At 34.9% G+C, this 8,304-nt stretch overlaps 1 non-coding gene across 1 annotated transcript; it reads left to right on the top strand.

Annotated features, from left to right (window-relative positions):
* Nucleotides 1-5,730: 5,730 nt before the first annotated feature.
* LOC131181186 (small nucleolar RNA R71) lies at nucleotides 5,731-5,837 on the top strand. Its single transcript, XR_009149814.1, has one exon. It is a non-coding gene; the product is annotated as a small nucleolar RNA R71 (small nucleolar RNA).
* Nucleotides 5,838-8,304: the final 2,467 nt, after the last annotated feature.

The raw sequence follows: 8,304 nt of genomic DNA, 5'->3' as shown, positions 1-8,304 counted from the left end.
TCAAAGACTGGTTCAAAAATTCAAAAATTTTAAATGAGTGAATGATATGCATGAGTGTAAATGTATAGTCAACCTATATGCAACTAAGTATGCATAACTAAGTATATGAAGCTATATGCAAATGAAAAAGAAAAATAATTTTTACAAGGAAAAAAAAATAATTTTTGCAAAAAATTTACCCTCTCCCCCATACTCAGAATGAACATTGTCCTCAATGTTAAAAAAAATGTGCAAGGAATGGGATAATTTGGCTATATGTGCATAGAGAAATTATTACCCTGTTGCATAAGCGATAGCACAACTTGTGTTGAAAGTGACACAAGCTGAGATAAGAAGTGTTACCTCATTGAAGTGCAGCCAATTTAATTAGATAAAATTTGGACAGCTGCTGCACTTATTGCAAAAGAAACAGTACGATGGAATCCATTAAATCAATTAAACTCAAAAAGTTGAAATAGGAAGTTAAGCTCAAAAATGTAACCATCAAGTGTGAATTCGAAGTAGCACATAAAAGCAAGTGAGCAATGTACTAAAATCATAAAATAAAAATGTATTTTATGAGGAACTAAAAAAAACTGAATAAGTAAATGGTTCAAGTAAAATAAAAACAACACAAGCAAAATATTAACTAAACAAGTTCAAAATACTAATTAGTTAAGCAACTAAAATAAAGACATGAAATGTTTTTTTTTTTTTTTTTTTTTTTTTTTTTTTTTTTTTTAATGCTCATTTGCTTGCAATGCATTGTATCCCATCTGCACAAGGAAATTAGAACAATGTTAAACTCTGAATAGGGAGTATAGAAAAGCTTAAAACAAATATGTAAAAGAAATAAAAAATCAATGAAAAATTATAAGTTATGTACAAAAATGCTAAGTTTAGGTCTTTAGCTTGACCATACTTACTCAAAATTTCATGGAGAATGAGAAAGATAGCAAGTTGCTATTTTCTCAATTGGCTTACCAGCTGAATAATGCCTCAACCTTTGTCCATTTACCTTGAAATTACCAGATTTTTCACCAAAAATTTCTACAGCACCATGAGGTAAAACTTTCACAATTTTGAATGGACCTGACCACCTTGATTTTAATTTTCCTGGAAAAAATTTTAACCTTGAATTGAATAAGAGAACCAAATCTCCTTCTTTAAAGTCTTTTTTCTTGATATGCTTATCATGCCATTTTTTTGTTCTTTCTTTATAGATCCTAGCATTTTCATAAGCATCAAGTCTCAATTCTTCTAATTCATCAAGTTGCAAAAGTCTTTTATGTCCAGCAGCTTGTAAATCAAAATTGATTGCTCTAATGGCCCAATAAGCTTTATGTTCTAATTCTACGGGCAAATGGCATGATTTCCCAAAAACTAACCTATAAGGTGTAGTTCCTATGGGGGTTTTAAATGCTGTTCTATATGCCCAAAGAGTGTCATCTAACTTAAGGGACCAATCTTTTCTGGATTTATTGACAGTTTTCTCCAAGATTTGCTTGATTTCTCTATTTGTGATTTCTACTTGGCCATTTGTTTGAGGGTGATATGGTGTGGCAATCCTATGTTTTACCCCATATTTTCTCATCAATTTTTCAAATTGGTGGTTGCAAAAATGGCTACCACCATCACTGATTATGGCACGTGGGGCACCAAATCTGGTTAAAACAAAATTTATTATAAATATCACCACAACTTTTGCATCATTGGTAGGTGTAGCAATAGCTTCTACCCATTTAGATACATAGTCCACCCCTACCAAGATATATTTATTCCCATAAGAAGATGGAAATGGCCCCATGAAATCAATTCCCCATACATCGAATAATTCAACTTCTAATATGGACTGTTGGGGCATCTCATCTCTTTTGGAAATGTTGCCTACCCTTTGGCACCTATCACACTTGCTTACAAAGTCTCTCACATGTTTAAACATATTAGGCCAATAGAAACCTGATGTCAAGACTTTTTCAACAGTTTTTGAGACACTAAAATGACCACCATATTCAGAGGAATGACAATGGTAAATAACATCATGTATTTCTTCCTCTGGTATACATCTTCTAATTATTCCATCATTACATCTTCTAAACAAAAGAGGTTCTTCCCAAGAATAAAATTTAACATCATGCAAGAATCTTTTCTTTTGCTGCCAAGATAAATCAGGTGGCAAGACACCACAAGATAAGAAATTCACAATATCAGCAAACCATGGAAGTGCAATTCAACACATACAATCGCTCAGTCATGAAAAACTCATCAATTGGCACAATTTCATCATCTTTATTTTCAGTTTTCATCCTAGAAAGGTGATCAGCCACCACATTCTCAACACCCTTTTTATCTCTTATTTCCAAATCAAATTCTTGAAGTAACAATATCCATCTAATCAACCTAGATTTAGCTTCTTTCTTGCTCATTAAATACTTTATTGCTGCATGATCAGTGAAAACTATTACCTTTGAGTTGACCAAATAAGAACGAAATTTATTGAGTGCAAATACTACCGCAAGGAACTCCTTTTCAGTTGTGGCATAATTAACTTGAGCTTCATCAAGGGTTCGGCTTGCATAGTAAATGGCATAAGGTTTTCTATCTTTTCGCTGGCCAAGGACAGCTCCAACAGCAAACTCGCTTGCATCACACATGATTTCGAATGGCAAAGTCCAATCCGGGGGTTGCATGATAGGAGCTGTTGTTAATGCCGTCTTTAACCTGCAAAAAGCAACCATACAATCTTGATTAAAATCAAATTTAACATCATGATTCAAAAGATTTGTTAAGGGTTTAGCAAGTTTAGAAAAATCCTGAATAAATCGCCGGTAAAACCCGGCATGTCCAAGAAAACTCCGCACTCCTTTGACAGTGGTTGGAGGGGGCATTTTTTCAATAATTTCTATTTTAGCTCTATCCACTTCAATTCCCCTATTTGAGATTAAATGCCCTAAAACGATCCCCTCTTGGACCATAAAGTGGCATTTCTCCCAATTCAACACCAAATCATTATCAGCACACCTCTGCAAAATTTTAGACAAATTAGTCAAGCATGAATCAAAATTAGTGCCATATACTGAAAAGTCATCCATGAAGACCTCCATAATTTCTTCAATAAAATCAGAAAAAATGGCCATCATGCATCTTTGAAATGTGCCAGGCGCATTACACAATCCGAATGGCATCCTTCGATAGGCAAAGGTGCCATAGGGACAGGTAAAGGTAGTTTTCTCTTGGTCATCAGGATGTATTGGAATTTGAAAGAAACCAGAATATCCATCTAAGTAACAAAAGAATGAATGCTTGGCTAATCTCTCTAACATTTGATCCATAAAAGGAAGGGGAAAATGGTCTTTTCTTGTGGCATTGTTCAACTTCCTATAGTCTATGCACATTCTCCAACCTGTAACAGTTCTAGTGGGTATCAATTCATTATTCTCATTTTTAACAACTGTCACCCCACCTTTCTTTGGTACAACATGCACAGGACTAACCCACTCACTGTCAGAAATAGGGTAAATAATTCCAACAGCTAGTAATTTTAGGATTTCCTTTTTCACAACATCCTTCATTGTAGGATTCAATCTTCTTTGGTGTTCAATGGAAGGTTTACTATTTGGCTCAAGGAAAATCCTATGCATACAAACTGTTGGACTAATTCCCTTTATATCATCAATTGCATAACCCAAAACTCTTCTATATTCTCTCAAAACTCTCAACAATTTGTCAATCTCAATATTAGTCAATGATGCATTAATTATAACAGGATATGTTTCATTTGGTCCAAGAAAAGCATACCTGAGGTTGGAAGGAAGAGGTTTAAGATCTACCTTTGGGGCATCCTCTACCTTTAATGATGGTGGTTTGATCTCCAAATTTTGCACTCCTTCAAGTTGAAAAATTGTGGCTTCAGGATGTGGTGGAGAGCTTTCCAAGTATTGCGCAAAAATAGCCATGTTGTGATTATCATCATCAATGCTCCCACCATGGATTAAGCAATTTTCAAGTGGGTCTTGTGGATAGCTTTTTCTGAAATGCTCTTGAACAATCTCATCAATAATGTCTACCCGCAAACAAGACTCAACTTCTTCATGTTTCCTTTTCATGGCTGGATTGATGTTGAATATCATTTGATCATCTCCCACTCTAAGTGTCAATTGCTCACCCTTTACATCAATTAATGCACCAGCTGTTGCCAAAAAGGGTCTTCCCAATAAGATAGGAACTTTTGTGTCTTCTTCCATATCCAAAATGACAAAGTCTACCGGAATGTAAAATTTCCCAACCTTGATAGGCACATTTTCAAGAATGCCTTCTGGATACTTAATTGAACGGTCAGCCAATGAAAGATACATGTTTGTGGGCTTCAACTCTCCCATATTCAACTTCTCATATATTGAAAGAGGCATTAGGCTGACGCTAGCTCCAAGGTCACATAAGGCATTTGCCACACAATTATCACCAGTATGACAAGGAATGGAAAACACACCCGGATCTTTGAGTTTGGGAGGTAACTTCTTCTGGATTATAGCACTGCATTGCTCTCCCAAGTTGATGGTGTCATAAGCTTCTAGTCTTCTCTTGTTGGAAAGAATCTCCTTCAAAAACTTGGCATAACTTGGCATTTGGGATAGTGCCTCAGTGAATGGCACATTGATATACAATTTCTTTAGCACTTCAAGGAACTTGCCAAATTGTTTGTCTAGTTTATGCTTGATGAATCTTTGAGGGTAGGGAAGGGTGGGTTTGTAAGGTTCAGGTGGGATGTATGGTTTCTCTCCCTCATCTTGCTCACTTTTGCTTTCTTCTTCTTTTTCATTTTTCTTGCTCTCAACTGAATTTTCTTCTTTTGTGCTCTCTTTTTCTTCTCTCTTGTTTTCACTCTCTTGACCAACTTTTTTACCACTTCTCAAGGTTACAGCCTTACATTGTTCATGAGGGTTTTGTGGTTGGCTAGGTAGTTTCCCATAGGAATTGCTTCCTGATGAGCTTGCTTGTTGCGCCAATTGAGTCTCCAACATGCGGTTGTGGACTTGTAATTGATCCATGGTTTGTCTCATGTGTTGCATTTCTTCCTCCAATTTGTTATTCATCTTGCTTTGTTCAGCAAAAAATTTCTCCATCATGCTCTCCAAGGTTGGCTTCGGTTCATGGGGTGGAAGGGATTGTTGTGCTCTTGCTTGATATCCAGGTGGTGGTTGTCTTGTGGACTGAAATTGAGGCTTGTTCTGTTGCATAAACTGCTGGTTATGAGGATAATTTGAGCTTTGGCCTTGTTGAACAAAAGTTGCTTGTGGTCTCCATGTTGAGTTGTTCATATTAGAATAAGAATTTCCCATAGGTTTTTGTTGATAACCTCCTGCATAAGCAGCTTGCTCTTGCAAATAATCATCACCATAAGAAGAATAATCAACTCCACAACTTTGAGTTCCATTTGTGAAGGCAACTTGTTGCATAGTTGTAGGAGTTGAGGTTGTTGCCTTTGTGCAAAAATCACTAAGAAGCTGAGTTAACTGATCAAATCTTGCATTCATGTAGCTAACTGAGTCAAGTTCATAAATCCCGGCTTTCTTTGGCTCAAGTGCTCTAGGATTTCCCCATAAATGGGTATTATGAGCAATCTTCTCTAATAGATCATAGCATTCTTCACTTGTCATTCTCATGAAATCTCCTCCTGCTTGTGAATCAATTGTGTTTCTTATGGCTGGAGTAACTCTGGTGTAGAAATTCTGAACAATCATCCATTTGGGTATTTCATGATGAGGACATTGCCTTTCAAGCTCCTTAAATCTCATCCAGGATTCATACAAAGTTTCATCATCTCTTGGTTTAAAAGCTACCATCAAATTCCTCAAATGAGTAGTTTTCCCAGGTAGGAAAAATTGAGATAGAAAAGCTTGAGATAGCTGCTCCCAAGTAGCTATAATAGCTTGTGGAAGTGAATCATACCACTCCAATCTGAATCCCAAGAGATAATGTAAATAAGGTGATCCGAATAACTTAATCAGAAACTCCAGGTTGTCTTTGTGTACCACATATCATCAAAAATTTCTTCAAATGAGAATGAGGATTTTCAAGTGGGCTACCTCCAAATTGTGAATTCTGAACCATTTGAATAAGACCAGTTTTTAATTCAAATTGATTAGCTCCAATAATAGGTCTGTTATCTCTCACATCAGTACATCTAGGAAAAGCATAGTCTAACATGGATCTTCTTTGAGGATCATTTTGATTAACCACAGCATTTTGCCCGTTTTGCTCGTTTCCTCCATTATCTCCACCAATAGCTCTATTTTGATTCTCCATATTTTCTATTGTTTCCTCTTGCTCAAATATTTGTTGTTCTTCTTTTTCTGCTTCTTTTATTTTCTTGTATTCCTTTTTGTTGGCTCGACAGAATTTTTCAATTTCTGGATTGAACAATAATTCAGTGTCACTTGTGCTTTTCGATCGTCTCATAAACAAGAAAAGTACCTGAAAAACACAAGGAACAATAGTGAAAATAAAAGAAAATAAAAATTCTAATTAGCTTAAAACAATTAAAATCCAACTTAAAAACAAACAATTCCCCGGCAACGGCGCCAAAAACTTGATACGGTGTCCGCAAGTGCACGGGTCACAGTAGTATAGTTTTAAAAATTGATATCGATCCCACAGGGAATTGTGCTTAAATTGGAAATAAAAGTATAAGCAAATTAGAATGACAAAAATTAAAAGATATTAAAAATAAAATCTAAAAATTAAAATTAAGACAAAAATTAAAGATGTAAAATGAAATTTGGAATTAAAATTGGTATTTGAGGAATTAAAACTAGATCAATCAATTAACTAAAATTAATTAAACTAGATTACCCAAAAATTAATTTGAAATATCTATTTATGAAATTGAGAGGAATTAAATCTAAATTCAATAAAAATAAAAATAAAGTGATTATAGAAATTGGATTTAAATTGGATTTAAATTTAAATTGCTATTTATGAGGTTTGGAGGATTTATATCTAATTTCAATGAAAAATAAATTGATTCTAGAGATTGGATTTTTTCAATATTGTTTGCATGTGATTTTTCCCTAATTTAGCCAAACACATGAGAATTGCAATTTTGAGGGAAATCAATTCTTAAATTTTTGAAACCTTTTTCAAGCATCTCAAAATTGGTTTTCATTAAATCAAACCCTGTTTTCACGGTATTTCAAATCTAACAAAAACCCAATTAATGCTCTAATTGATTTTTGGAAAGTTCCCCTTAATCTTCTTAGCTTATTTCTAACACCAAGAAAATAAAGTTTATTGCAAGATTATCTATCCCCAATATTCACTTTTCAGTCCATCTATTAAGGATTAAAACTTAACTTAATGAGGGCCCATTCATCAAGCAAGGAAATAAGCACACAAGCAATAAATCAAAATATAACAATCTTCATTTAAATGGCTAAATCAGTTCAAAACCACAAAACAAATCAATATTTACAAACCCATCTCTAGAATCTCAATAAACTACTCATAAATCATTGTTTAAACATAAACCCAAATGAAGAAATGAAGAAATAATGGAAATGTAAGCTTAAAGGGGTAGAAAAACCCAGCAAATCTGCAGCAGGATCTCTGCAGAAAAGTGCAGAAACTTGATCCTTGCTGCTGCTGGAAGAAGATGCAGAAAGTGCTCCCTTCTCTCTTTCTAATCTTGCCAAAAATGCCTCCCTTGCTCTCTATGGAAAGAAAGTGATAAAGGGCACTTTATATAGGCAAGGGGACTGTTCTAGAATGGGTAAAAGGGGGAAGGATCCAGAGAAAGTGAGGTAAAAAGGCTGGAGTAACGGAAATGCCACGTCAAAAATTTTCCAGTAAAAACGACATAAGCCGAGTCAGTTGTGTCGCGGGTTGTGTCGCTCTCGGCGTGAATATCTGACGATCGACACAACCTGCGACATAAGCTAATTCGGTTGTGCTGCAGGTTGTGTCGCTCTCGGCCATTTTTAACTCAACTTCAAAATTTTTTGCAATTCGACTTTAATCTCCTCCAAATGGCTACTCTGATCAAAATTCATCAAATTTCTCCAGATTTAACCTACAAAGCAAATAAATTCCAAAAATTAAACTAAGAAATGTGAAAATTGTAAAATTGACTAAATATATACTAATATCTAAAATAATAGCTATGAATAAGGGTAAATTATGTGCAAAAATTACTCCTAAATGATGATATAAAATGCATGCATCATTAGGCAATCAACCCCTTGAGCTAGTTTTTTGGGGTTGAGTAGGCTTTTTTCATTTTCTTTACATGGTGTCAGAGCCAACCCTTATCTCGATATTGGGCCATCC

Source organism: Hevea brasiliensis, chromosome 6, assembly GCF_030052815.1.
Source record: "Hevea brasiliensis isolate MT/VB/25A 57/8 chromosome 6, ASM3005281v1, whole genome shotgun sequence".
In the NCBI taxonomy this organism is placed as follows: Eukaryota; Viridiplantae; Streptophyta; class Magnoliopsida; order Malpighiales; family Euphorbiaceae; genus Hevea; species Hevea brasiliensis.
This window is presented reverse-complemented; position numbering and strand designations above follow the sequence as displayed.